Genomic DNA, 13,522 nt, shown 5'->3' on the forward strand with positions numbered 1-13,522 from the left:
CACAGCTCTGGAAACAGAGGCCCCCATCAGGTTCCCCAGAGCGGACACCTGCGAGAGGAGCCGGGGACAGGAGGTGGGCGGGAGGGCTCTCCTGTCCCTTCCGACTCTCCCCAGGGGCAGGAGATGGGCACTTTTGTTTGATGGTCCCCAGCTGACAGACGGAAGCACTGCACCCACGTATATATACTCCAAGTATATTCTTCCAGTAAGTAGAGTAATATCATCAAATAATACAGGCAACTTACTATGTACTAGGCGAGAATCTGAGCCTCTGATATACTGCAGTATACATCTTTAGAAACAACAAACACAAGATGCCCAATATCACTGACATCTACTGCCCACAATTTTCATAATTGTTTCCTTATATTTTGGAGCAAGTGAAGTTTCAAATGCTTAATTTCATGGTCTTGGGGGGCGGGTTTCAATGCCTAGCCTGATAATTGACTTAACATGTCTTTTTTGAATGGATAGAGATCCCAGAAAATGCCACATCTGCTTTTTGTATTCATTCCTCAGAATTCCAGAATTTCCAAGAGGATTCTCCTCAGCGGGAGGCACATGTGGTGGTCCCAGACCGCAGTCAGACACCGGGAGAAGAGTCCTCTGTCTCGGGGTATTTCTCCTGCGTGTCTCCAGGAAAGCTTCCCGGTGCTGCTGAGGACGGTAAGGGAGACACAAAGGCTGGACGGGATGAATAGCTGGCGTGGCTCGGCCCAATCCCTACTTACTCCACTTTCCCTTCAAAAACACGAAAGGGCTTCAGGGCAGAGGAACTAAGACTGAAGCCTCTGCAGAGGGACAAATGGGGGCTGTGCTTTCAAGGATAGGGCAGTTCCCCGTGTGAACACTGGGACAGCTGTGAGATGGTGGGCTGTGCTGGTAACAGGGTGGGAATTCAATGACCTCTTCCCTCAGATCAGCACAAACTCACTCACACACACACACACCCTATATTCCTTCACACCATATAGAGCTCCACTATTCCTTCCTGTCACTTTTTGTCTCATATACACATCCCTTCATTCCAGATGCGTCCTTCCCATCCTCTACGAGCGTTACACAGATACACACTGCCACCTTCCCTGCTCACACAATCATTCTCAGACTCTGCTGTCTACACACTAACCCGTAAGGAATGTACACCCTCTCACACAGGTAACTTGTTCCAGCTCCCCCATTAGAGCCAGCCTAAGCACTCAAACACTCATAGGCACGTGTCAAGAAGATCTACTACAGGCGTGTCCAGATGAAAAGAGGCGTGGCTGTGTCATGGGATGGGGTGGAAGTCTATGGGCCCGCCTCAAAGAAGACCAAAAAAGAATCTGCTTTATTTGAAGAGGCTGAAAAAAAGCATGAAGAGGCCTCAGACATATGGACCCGCTTGTCTACACGGGAACTCCTGACTGTCAGAGACGACAGTGAAGACCCACAGGAGAGGGAGCAGGCTGGCAGTGCAGGGGAGCCTCCAGCCCAGGAGGGGGAGCAGGCTGGCAGTGCGGGGGAGCCTCCAGCCCAGGAGGAGATGGAGCAGGCTGGCAGTGCGGGGGAGCCTCCAGCCCAGGAGGGGGAGCAGGCTGGCAGTGCAGGGGAGCTTCCAGCCCAGGAGGAGACGGAGCAGGCTGGCAGTGCGGGGGAGCCTCCAGCCCAGGAGGAGATGGAGCAGGCTGGCAGTGCGGGGGAGCCTCCAGCCCAGGAGGGGGAGCAGGCTGGCAGTGCGGGGGAGCCTCCAGCCCAGGAGGAGATGGAGCAGGCTGGCAGTGCGGGGGAGCCTCCAACCCAGGAGGGGGAGCAGGCTGGCAGTGCGGGGGAGCCTCCAGCCCAGGAGGAGAGCCTCAGGGCCGAGACGCCTGAGTGGCTGGTGGCCCTGGACAGCGGCTTCAGGTGCCTGGGCTGCTGCTGGGTTTTCCCCAGCTTGGAGTTCCTGCAGGACCACGTGGACAGTGCGGTCCGTGAGGGCTTCAGCTGCCATGTTTTCCAGCATGCCTTGGCTTTGCTTAATAAGAATAAGGAAGAAGAGGACGAGGAGGAGGAGGAGGAGGAGTATCAATGCGAGACCACTTAGATGGTAGACCGAAGAACACTCTGGCTGGAAGACGTCCTCCTGCGAGTACGTAGACTTTTTCCGGCCCTAGGAAAGTGGAAGTGAAGTAGTCCAGACTCTACTGAGGGCCTTCATCTCTTAGCAGCCATGATACCCACTCTGTGTCAATGTATCCACCACCTTCCCTACCACCACGCAGGAACAGGAGCGGAGCGCCCCTTTTAATAGTTTCCACTGCTCTCCTGAAGACGAGGGACAAAAGGCAGATCCCACCATGCAGAAGACCAAGGCGTCCTCATGCAAACCAAAGAACAAGGAGCACCAGTCTAGCATCACTACCAGTACGGCTGAGAACAGGAAACTGGCTGGAAGTGGAAACTATTGAAAGGGGCCAGCTGCAGAAGAGGTGAGGGCCCAGGGTAAGAGCACATCTCAGGGATACTTGGGATTCAGTATCAAAGGCCAGGGGAGTCACAAGGCTCAGGATGCGGCAGAGCCAGGCCTTCTGTCCTTGAGGGGATGGTTCTACCCTTTTCCTGGGTGTGAGTGGGATCTCAAACTCCATTATGTGATTCCCATACCTGAGAGGAGACTGCTTAGCAGCTGCAACCACTTGAGAGAAACAAACCATGTAATCCTTTCTCAAAGTGGTCTCTGTTAGGGAGGAGCCAAGGTGGTGGCGTGAGTAGGGCAGTGGAAATCTCCTCCCAAAACCATATATATTTTTGAAAATACAACTATTCCTAAAAGAGAGACCAGAAGACACAGTACAACAGCCAGGCTACATCTACACCTGCGAGACCCCAGCGCCTCACGGAGGGGGTAAGATACAAGCCACGGACTGGTGGGACCCTCGCGTGCCCCCCATCCCAGCTCCCCGGCAGGAGGAGAGGAGTCGGAGCGGGGAAGGAGTGGGAGCCCAGGACTGCTAAATACCAAGCCCTAGTGATCCACACCAGGAGTGCAGACAACACAGTGCGTCGTGTGCTGGACACTAGGGAAACGAAACAGTAAAACCTGCAAGCGGGTTCCCACACACGGCACCCCTGGGACAAAAGAAAAGCGAGTGCATTTTGAAAGTCTTAAAGGGACAGGAGCCTTACAGCTGGAAGGAAGTGTCCTGGCACACTCAGCCTAGCAGCTGGGAATCCTGGGGAACTCGGGTGCCCTAACTCCCTGGGCAGCAGTGCAGCGTCTGAGCCCCGTCACGGTGTTGAACAGCCTCCCACCCGTTCCCCCTCTGGCACAGCCCCGCCATAGCAGTGCAGCAGCCTGAGACCGGCCATGCCCACAGCAGCCATGCAGAGCTGCTCTGCAGCCCCCGGGGCCACACTCAGAGGCCCCGTCAGCATGTAGCTGCACAGCACAAGCCGCTAGGGGGCGCTGTTATCACAGGAAGGGAAGGTGACAGACAAGCAGAAAGGGACTTTGTTCTCCGAGCTGTCACATGCACCAACTGCCTATGACTACCTCTGTCGCCATGAAAAGGCAAAACAGTTTGATACAGACAAGAATAACCCAGACATCCCCTGAGAGGGAATGTGGGGAGAGAGATTTAACCAATCTTCCTGAAAAAGAATTCAAAATAAAGGTCATACCTATGCTGATGGAGCTGCAGAGAAATATGCAAGAGCTAACGCATCAGTTGAGAAGGAGAATACAGAAATAAAACAATCTCTGGAAGGACTTAAAAGCAGAATGGATGAAGTGCAACAGGCTGTTAATGGAATAGAAATCAGAGAACAGGAACACAGAGAAGCTGACGCAGAGGGATAAAAAGATCTTGAGGAATGAACGAACATTAAGAGAACTGTGTGACCAAACGGAACAATATCTGCATTATAGGGGTACCAGAAGAAGAAGAGAGACAAAAAGGGATAGAAAGTGTATTGAAATAATTGCTGAGAACATCCCCAATCTGGGGGAGGAAATAGTCGCTCAGACCACTGAAGCACACAGAACTCCCAACAGGAGGGACCTGCCTTTTGATTTTATGTTTGTCAGGGAAATCTTGTTTTTGTTTTTATAATAAATGTTTATGCCTTTGAACCAGGAGTTTGCCTGCCTTTTTCTCCTATGCTGCTTTATCCTGTTTCCTGAGTAGCTAGTTTTGAGACTGCGTAAGAACTGATAGAGAATCGCCAGCCACATCAAGACCAAGGGGCAGAACTGCATCTTCTTGGCCCCAGAGATGCTGTGGGACATCCCTTTTGCCTTCTTGCCTGACAGTTGCTTCTTCCAGGGAAAGAGTAGCTCTGAACACCCAAATCTGGCTAGATTTTCCTCCTGCCTAACACTGGCTTCCCAGTATGGAAAGATGTTTTGGTTTTATATCAGTAACTTTGCAGTTTCAAGCAACAGTAACAGCTCTGTCTGACTCACTCAAAAAGGAATGTATTGGAAGGAGGTCTGGTAGTTCACAGAACTGATCGGAAGGCAGGAGGACTAGGCTATGAAAATAGGAACCAACGGAGGCTGAGTAGCAAGTGCAGCTTAGGACCCCCACTGTCATTATACCCCCCAGGCTCCTGATAGTTTCTCACCTGCATCTCTTTGTCACTCACACGAGAGTCCAGTCCTTGGCAGGAGCATCAGATTATCAAACCCAAGTCTCAGGTCTGCACTGTGTCTGGCTGGCTTTTAAAATGGGAGGAGGGGCTCTGTCTCCCCAAGACCTATTTACTATGGGGATCCCCCAAAGAAGAAGGTGTTCAGATGTCCACAGCAATCCACTTGAAGTAATAAGCAAAGTTTAGGAGAGGATCTACCAACAGCCTGAGCAGCACCCATGGGAGACCTCTGGTGTATAAGCCAATCCTCAGGGACAACACTGGGGCTGGGGGTTAGTTGAGATGATGGTCCACACGGGAGAAGCCCAAGTGAGGAATAATCATGCTAACTGATGCTGTTTATTGAAGGCCCGCTGTGAGCTGCTTCTGAATGTATATGATGAAATCTCATTTAATCGTTACCTGGCAAATATGCAGTAGTTCCCCTTTTTTGTAGATGTTGAAATGGATTTCAGGAAGGCTGGGATATCTCCAGGGTCATTCAGCTACTGCCATTCACACTGAGGTCTGAGAGGCTATGTAGTCACACTCTTTTTTCTCACTGGGATGGTCTTCCTGTACCCTAATTGGAGAATACCTCTTTCTCTCTGTTCCACAATGGGGAGTCTATGAATCCATCTCTGCCCCTTCCAGGCAATTGCAGTTAGTGCTATTTGCCCCAGAATTCCTTTAGTGTCACCTAATAAAAAGACATAGTCTCTCTTCATCTTGCTAGATGATTTGCTAGGACATCAAAAGAGCTGCCTACTGGACTGTGTGTGTGTGTGTGTGTGTGTGTGTGACATTCATTCCTAGCAGTGTCCTAAAAAGGCCGGGACCATGATGGATGCCAGAGATATTCACCCACAGATTTTAGAGCCAAGTCTCCTCGATGTGAAAAACTGACCAGATGTATCAGGTAAAACCAGCAGAATCGTCTAGGTGAATGTTAAGGACATGCATTATTGGCTTCCAGAGCCAATGACCAAAATTCACCCCACATGCATATGGCATGATGTGACCCAGTCCTGCACCAAGTCCACCACATGGCTTCTGTGTGCAGCCCTGGGCCCAGAGCTCTAGAATCGGATTGTTCCCTCATTGATAAGACTGATCAGGTGACTCTTTGGCAAGTAAGCAGAGAATTGGGAGATTTAGCCCAAATAGAAGAACACTTTAAGGAGAGAGGCTTTATAGACCATGTCATCCCTTTGTTGGGGCCTTAAAGCAGGGGCAGTCTAACCCATTCCTGGGCTTGAGCCAGCTGTTGCCCTCTCTGGGAGATGCTGCTGGAGGTCTTGTTCACAGTTTGAGTTTCTTTCTGTTCTTGAGAACCAAAAGGACGTTTAGGTGACACTCTGTCTGGGTCCCAGGAGAAGCAAACCAGAGGTGCAAAGTGGAAAAGTTCACTTGACCACCACTTACCTGTCCTGGGTCCACAGGAGTAGGAAATGAGGAGAGAGGCATATATCCACACCTCTCACGTAACCTCTCTTGTCCAAGGATGTGTGGGTCACAACTGACTGAGGGAAGACCAGCAGGATGGAATGGTCCCAGGCCTCCGACTTGGAACCAGGCTATAGGGGAAAAGCTAAGATATTATGGGCAAAGCCAAAGTAGACTGGGGTGTCACCCAGAGTCTGTAGGGAAAGGGTGGTGGTAAGTGTACTTGATAGGAATGTGACAGCCCAGCATTCCTTCCCAGGAACAGCTGATCTGAAGAGGAACTTTGGTTAATCCGTGGGACCACCAATTTCTACCCAACCTTGCCTGGAGATCTTGCCTGTCAGAAGCCCCCGCAGGAGAGGGTGAGCTCCGTTCTCCCTGTACTTTCTTCCTGTGGCTGCCTTCTTGTAAAGCCTTGTCTTTGGGTAAGTGTGGGGAATACACTGCATAACTGACAAGCAAACAAAATATGCTCCAAGGGAACATGTGCGATTTAAGTAGACATTTATATAAGTACTGATTTATGCTTTGCTGGATTCCAAAAATAACGTGATTTTGTTGAAAGATTTCTCATCTCTAATGTATTTTAACCAATACATGACCATCTCTGAATTAAGACAGCTATGTAGCTGCTGTCTAAAAGAAAGATACATCCTTTACTTCAACCATGGGTTATAGATTAACTGCTACCACAAACAAAGTCAAAAGACACAGACGTGGGAAAATATTTGCCCCACATAGAGAAAAAAAATTACCTCCCTTAATATATAAAGAGATCTTATGAATCAATAAGAAAATGACAAATGGCCTAATAGATAAATGGGCAAAGGAAATGGACAGATCACAGAAATTAACACAAATGGCTTTTAAATGCACAAAATGATGTGTAATTTCATTTATTAAAAAAATGTAAATTAAAACAATGAGATACTATTTTCACCTTTCAGACTTCAGAGATAAAGTTTGACAGTGCACTGTTTTAGTGAGGATGTAGAAAAGTGGGTACTCATATATTTATGGGAATGTAAATTGGTATAACTTCTTTGTAAGAGATTTCACAAGATCAACCAAAATTAAAAATTTGCATACCCTGTCACAGTTATCTATTACTGTGTAACAGACTACCCCAAAACTTAGCGGCTTACACATTCACAATTATTTGGCTCATGGTTTTGAGGTTCAGAAATTGAGGAAGGACTGGGTTGGGCAGTTCTCTGATCAATATGGTGTCAGCTGGGGTGACTGACACAGGAGGACCCACTTCCAATTCATCTTGTAGGAATTTATCATATAGACTTCCAAATGTGAGCAAAGATATATGATCAAGGCCATTTATTATAGAATTAGTAATAGCAAAAAACTGAATTAACCCAAATGTCCAAAAGGGGATTAGGTTAAATAATCCAGCGTATTTATGCCCATGCAATGTATAGCTACGCTCCTGTTAAAATGAATGATACACCTCTGTGTACTGACAGTTAATGAGCTCCAAGATAAAACTTCAAATAAAAAATCAAGGTGTACCTTGAAAATGTACCTATAGTAAGAAATGTTTTTATAAGCCATCTGCAATAAAGCTCTGGAAACCATATATGAAATTTAGCTCAGGCACATGCTGGACTGCTGGCACACAGAGAGAAGGAAGTCTTGATTGGGGTCTTGCTGCAGCTCATTTCTCATCTTCCCAACTCAGTTTCTAGTCCTGTTCAAACTGAAGTCCAAATCCTACTTTCTCAGGAAGCCTGCATGGATGTCCACAACTTGTAGCTATTTTCACCTGTCATATGAAAATAGCCTTTGGAACCAACCACCAGGGGGTCAAATTTTGCCTCTACTGCTTATGAGCTGTTTGACCTTGACAAGATATTTAAATTCTCCATGTCTCAGTTTTCTCACTTGTGAAATGGGGTTACAATGATACCTATTTCTCAGGAATAACAAGGTTGAAAAGATAAGTAGAGCACTTAGCCCAGTGCTCTAAACAAAGGTGGTCTGTAGTATGCAAACCATTGTTACATCAAATCACCGAAATCCACCAGAGAGAATGAGAATCAGAGCAAGAAACCACAGGGGTTAGTGAGGTGGGCAGTTGCTTTGGTACGGTTTCAGTAGTTCAGATTATAAGTGCCAAACCATGTGGAGTGGGCTTTGAAACAAGTCTCCCAGGCCTGGGAAAGTACTGAACTACAGAGGGGCACGGGCATCTTTTTATATAGCATGAAACATGACATATGTGCATGTCTCCACCCTCACCACAGCCTGTTCCCCACCACCACCACTAAAGGAGACTCCAAATTTGCGGGAGTTCCTTACCCTTCCGTTCCTCCAAGAGTCTCTGGGCTTTTGTAATAAAGAGATAGGAAATGCCAATGCCCTCCAGTCAAAGACCCCCAGGCACACGCCTGTGGTTGAACAAACCGGGTGTACGGCAGTCAGAGTGAACACACAGCATGGAGAACCATGGGGCATTTCAGGAAGAGGGCATTAGAAAGGACTTAGAAGATTTGGGCCTGTGTTAGTGACTTTGGAGAGAGTGAGAAGGACTTTTCTTGGTGTTTGATGCCATCGGGAAGCAAGTGTGATTCTATGATTGGTTATATTAATACATCTTATTTAAAAAGAGCAAAGCTAATGCTGCAATTGGTACAGAAACAGTAGTCTCTCATGTTAGCCAGGACAGCAAGCAAGATGTTTGGTCATTTGTGTGACTTGGACAATGTTCATGGTTTGTGTTCAAAATTGTGGGAGTCCAGCTCCAGCGTAGGGGTGGGATGCCTGAAAGTGCAGGACGGAGTCGACCTGTGGAGAGACAGGACGTGGAGTCAGATGGAGGTGGTCTTTCGACAAAGTACCGATGACAGCTTTATTTATACCATTTTTCACAAGGATATGATTATTTTTTATTGTTCTGTAGATTAATTGATATAGGCAGTTGATTAATAGGTATAGGCAAGCTTTTCCTTTCTTTTTCTTTCTAATCTATTCATGGTTGGTCAAGTGTTAGACAGGTGATTGTTTTTCTGTTCCTTGACCGAAACTTTTCCTATCAACATGGACTCTATTGTGTTTAAAGTTTCTATGCAATGCAGTTTCTAAGTAGTGCATGTGACTGTAGGAGCATGCAGTATGTAGCAGCAACTATGGAGTCTATCAGCTCAGGGTAAAATACAGGTCACCTAGTGCCACAGTTAGCTAGGATTCTTTCCCACAAAAATATTCTTAGCAGCTTTAATGAATTTATAATCAATCTATCTTTACCTTATACCCCTTTATAGGTCACAGTAGGCAGCAAACTAAATTTCCCCTTCTTATCTACATTTCTCTTTCTTCTGTGTGGATACCAAAATCTCCCTGACATATGCTACACAGGTCTCCATGACTCCACTACTGCAGGGACTAAACAAGTTCTTACATGGTGAACAATGCAAGGGCATTCATATCATAGAAACTGTTTCTGTTTTAACTACAAACCTTAAACCATAAACAATCACATCAAATATCATGTATGATTATTCATTTGATTTTTATACTTTATATGTGATTCTAATAAAATGTTGATGTGGTAGGTAGATGCAAGATACAGATAGAAAGCATGATTTAGAACTAAGAAGGCAGGTGTAGATGATCAGGTTTGTGCCTACAGACCACATATTAATCCAAGCTGAACAAGGGCAACAAAATATCCACGGGTGTAGACCATTTCTCTCAGAACTGGGGGGCTGAGGTTCTAAGCCTCACCTCTGTTGGCCCCCATTTTCTCACCTGGTGGCCCCCCTGCGACTGTGCCTGTCTTAGGTTGTTTCTCCCTTGAGGAATCTTACCTGTCTCTGGCTAACCAGCCATCTTACGGGGCCATACAGGGAGATGTAAAGCTGGTAAGTGAGAGAGAAGTAATATTTGAAAAGGTTATTTTTCACTTCTTCGCAGATTTATGCTCCATGGCTTCTATGCCCAGCACTTGTCTTGAGGTATCTTTACTTCCTGGAAAATTATGGTATTTGGCAATCTCACATATAAGGCACAAAGTCCAGTAAATGGCTGTAATTAGGAAAGAAGAAAAAAAAACTATAGAAGTAGCAGAGGGAAGAAAACATGAGAAGATGTGTCAGACGGGGTTACTCTATTCAACATTCTCTCATAACTCTATTTCTAGAAAACTTTCCATCACTAGTTTCACTAGCATTGTAATAATAAAAAAGGGGGGTAATCTCAGTGGAAATGGGGTGGTCAATGTTTGACTGACTAACAGTAGGTTTCGGTACTTTATGCCAAGATCGCCATTGGGCCCCTGGGTGTTCCATTCTTCAGGAGCACTGTCCTGAAAAGTTCCTGGGAAACTTATGTTCTCATCCTTTCCACACTGCTCAGCAAAGGTTAGTTAACCCTTAGCAAAAAATGCAGGTAAAAGCAAAGCCAATAGTATAATAGAAAAAGCAAAATCAAGGTGGGTAATAGGGGGAGTCGGCTGGGAAAGCCCCTGCTTTGTGAGGGTGTTCTTCCAGCTTGAGCTTTGCTACACAGCTTGAGTAGCATGGCTCCCAGCAAAATATGATTACAGAGTGGTCTTATTTTTGCAAGCACGGTACAGCATCCTTGCAGCTGCGCTTGTCTGATGTAATGTCCCATGGAATTGTTTGTGCGCAACAGGAGAACTCCAAGGCCTTGGCTATGGATGTCAGGTCAGCTCCTAGCAACACCGAGGTCTAGCTGATAGTATGGGCCAACTTCCAGATGTCAGGGGCTGCTTTTCTCTTTCTCAAGAGAGGAGGCGAGGAGAGACGAGGGTGGGCGGGATTTCAGTTTTCTGAAAATTAGGTAGAGAGTTTGTATAGTGTATGCACAGGCAGTAACAGGGCAGGAAGGCGGAGTAGGTTAATATGAATTGATAAGACCCTGTGTCTGCTTCATGGTTTTCAAGAAATATGTTTTTTTAATATAAAAGTTTAAATATAAATTAAAAACTTGAGCAATTTTGAATTGGCTTCTTGGTTGCTGCGTTGTGTTCCTGCTATTGTGAGACCAATCATGTGGATCAGGATCTTAAAGGGTAGGCTTTGAAAGCCAGGAGATGCTGAGCTATTGTCTTAGAGTCCAGAGCCAGGGCTCCAGCTGAAGCTGATGCCTGGGTCCCCATGTGTTTGAAGAAGTAACAGAGCCAGTCGGGCACCAATCAGAAGCCAGGCTCAGGTACCCACTGTCTCTATCCCCTGAGGATCCAAGGAGACAGAGTTTCCTAGGCTCTCAGTGTCCCCAGAAACTGGCAGCCCTGACACCCACCTCAGTTCTGGGCCCTGCTTAATGTCCCAGCAAACCTCATCAGCCAAGGATGCCAAGGTGGGGGACACGGTCCCTGCTCCCAGGCATGCTGATTCTACGGGAGAGTGAGGGCATCCCACACCATCAGCAGAGAACTAGCCAGGACTCATAGGATAGAGTTTTGGGAAGTGGGGTCCAGGAGGCTGAGGACACGGCAGAGAGGAAAGCACCGTCGTAGGTGAATTCAGAGCACTCTTTGAGGTCTGAAGATCCCCAAATGCCAGGAAGACAGAGCCAAACTCTAAGGCGGAAGAGACCCCTCTCCAAGCCATAGGAGATACGCATTCGTCCAGCACCCAAGAGCCTCGTGAAAGCAGCTGGAATGAACACCCAACAGCGCCCTCCCCTTCCCACCCGGCTCCCTGGGTCAGGTGGCTGGTCCGAAGGGCCTAGACTATGCGGGGTAGGGAGAGGGATGGAAAGAGAGGCCTCAAAAATGGGAGTGCAAGGGTTGGAAGAGTTTTGGAAACGGAGCAGCTAGAGGGAGAGCTGGTCAAGGGGTGCAGAGGTATCAGGAGGGTCTGTTTCCTTGGCCAGGCTTGAAAAGAATGGGGTGGCCGTCTGGAGCCTCTCGGGGTCCGGGCCGCCACCTGCGCTGGGGACTTGCGCGGCCGGCCGGCGCCGGAGGCGGGCGGGGGGGCCGAGGCCGCCCTCCTCCCCATCCTCTCCCGCTCCCCATGCCGGGAGCCACAGCTCTGTGCCGGCGGGGGAACCGGTGAGCGGCCACCTCTGGGCCCGCCGTTGGCAGCGCCGCCGCCCCCGCCCCCGGGACTGGACGTGCGCCCCCCCTACCCCCCGCGGCGGCCGGAGGCTCGGGTGGGGTCTGGCGCCGGAGCCCGGGGCCCTGATGTCATGGCGCGCGCCGGGCTTCCCGCCGCGCGTCCCGGCCGGGATCGCAGGTACGCGACGAGGCGGGGCGCCTGGCAGTGCGGGCCGGGCTGCGGGGTCCGGGGCGCCGCGCGGTCCCGAGGTGCTGGACGCGGCGCCGAGTACGGGCCGCGCGAGCGGGGTCGCGGCCTGCGTTCCCAGAGGGCTCGGGGCCCCGCCGGACGGCCGGGCTGCGGGGGGCGCTCCGGGGGACCTCCCAACGCGCCCATCCCCCCGGTCGCGCCCTTCGGCCCTCCCATCGCGCTGTCCCCTACTGTCACCTCTTTCCCTGACGGTGAACCCAGCACGAAAGGCCGAGAAGTGCCCCGCGCCGCGGCCATCGGCCCTCCTGGCGGCCCCAGGCACTGCTGTCCCGCCGCCCCGCGTGCCTCTGCCGCCCCCTGCGGTGGCCAGGCCGGAGCCCCTCTCCTCCCTTGGCCGCCTTGCCTCTCAGCTTGAAGCCCCAGGTATGTGGTCCTCCTCACCACGTACATATGCGGCCAACATCTCGAATTTTCTGCGCGCGGCACAGAGCGAGAGCCTCTGGACACTCTGCATGTGGGCTGGAGTGATGCTGCACGGGGTGCGGGACCAGCGGTGACAGGACGGGAGAACGGGGGCGCCCGGAGGGGACTGGGAGAGCCGTGGGACTTCCCCAAATGCCGGTCTGGGCCCAGAAACTCTAGAGTGGCGGGGAGACTGCAGTGCAGATAGCGTCCCCACAGTAAGCCTCCAACTTGAGGGAAGACCATCCCTGAGAGGTGGCAACCCCTCCACAGTTGTGATGTGGGGTGACGTGGGATGTGAGGTGGCTTTTGAAAGAGGTGTGATTTAATTTAGGATTATTCCCGATCATTTGAGGCTGTCCACCTTCCTGGTCGCCTTACCTGGATATGCTCCCATTGCTTTGATGTAGTTTTACCCACTTGGTCCAACCTCTTTGCTGAGGTCTAGACCCACATCCCAAATTCCCAGCTGCTGCCAGACTTGCCACAAGCAGTGCCAAGCCCACAGCCCCCAGACCAGTTGAGCAGTGGGCCCCTTGACCAGTCCCCATCTGAGCTCCCTCCTTCCTGAAACTGGCACCTCCAACTCCCTGGCCCCCAGCTCTGAACTCTGGAGTCATTTTTGTCTCCTTTTCTTTTCTTGCTGTTTCATTGAGGGGGCAAATATATCTCAGATGCCCCCCAACACACACACACAGCACGACCCCAGTCATTGTCTAGCAGGGATTCCATGCTGGCCTCCCTGCTCTGGCGAGCTTTGGCAAAAGGCCTGAAGAGCTCTTTGAGCTCCAGCT

At 49.7% G+C, this 13,522-nt stretch overlaps 1 long non-coding RNA gene across 1 annotated transcript; it reads right to left on the reverse strand.

Moving 5' to 3' along the window:
- Nucleotides 1-8,529: 8,529 nt before the first annotated feature.
- Nucleotides 8,530-12,617, reverse strand: LOC140846090 (uncharacterized). Its single transcript, XR_012124981.1, has 3 exons — nucleotides 12,504-12,617; nucleotides 9,861-10,077; nucleotides 8,530-8,838 (listed from the first exon to the last, which is right to left on the reverse strand). It is a non-coding gene; the product is annotated as an uncharacterized lncRNA (long non-coding RNA).
- Nucleotides 12,618-13,522: the final 905 nt, after the last annotated feature.

The sequence above is a fragment of the Manis javanica genome, chromosome 14 (genome assembly GCF_040802235.1).
Source record: "Manis javanica isolate MJ-LG chromosome 14, MJ_LKY, whole genome shotgun sequence".
In the NCBI taxonomy this organism is placed as follows: Eukaryota; Metazoa; Chordata; class Mammalia; order Pholidota; family Manidae; genus Manis; species Manis javanica.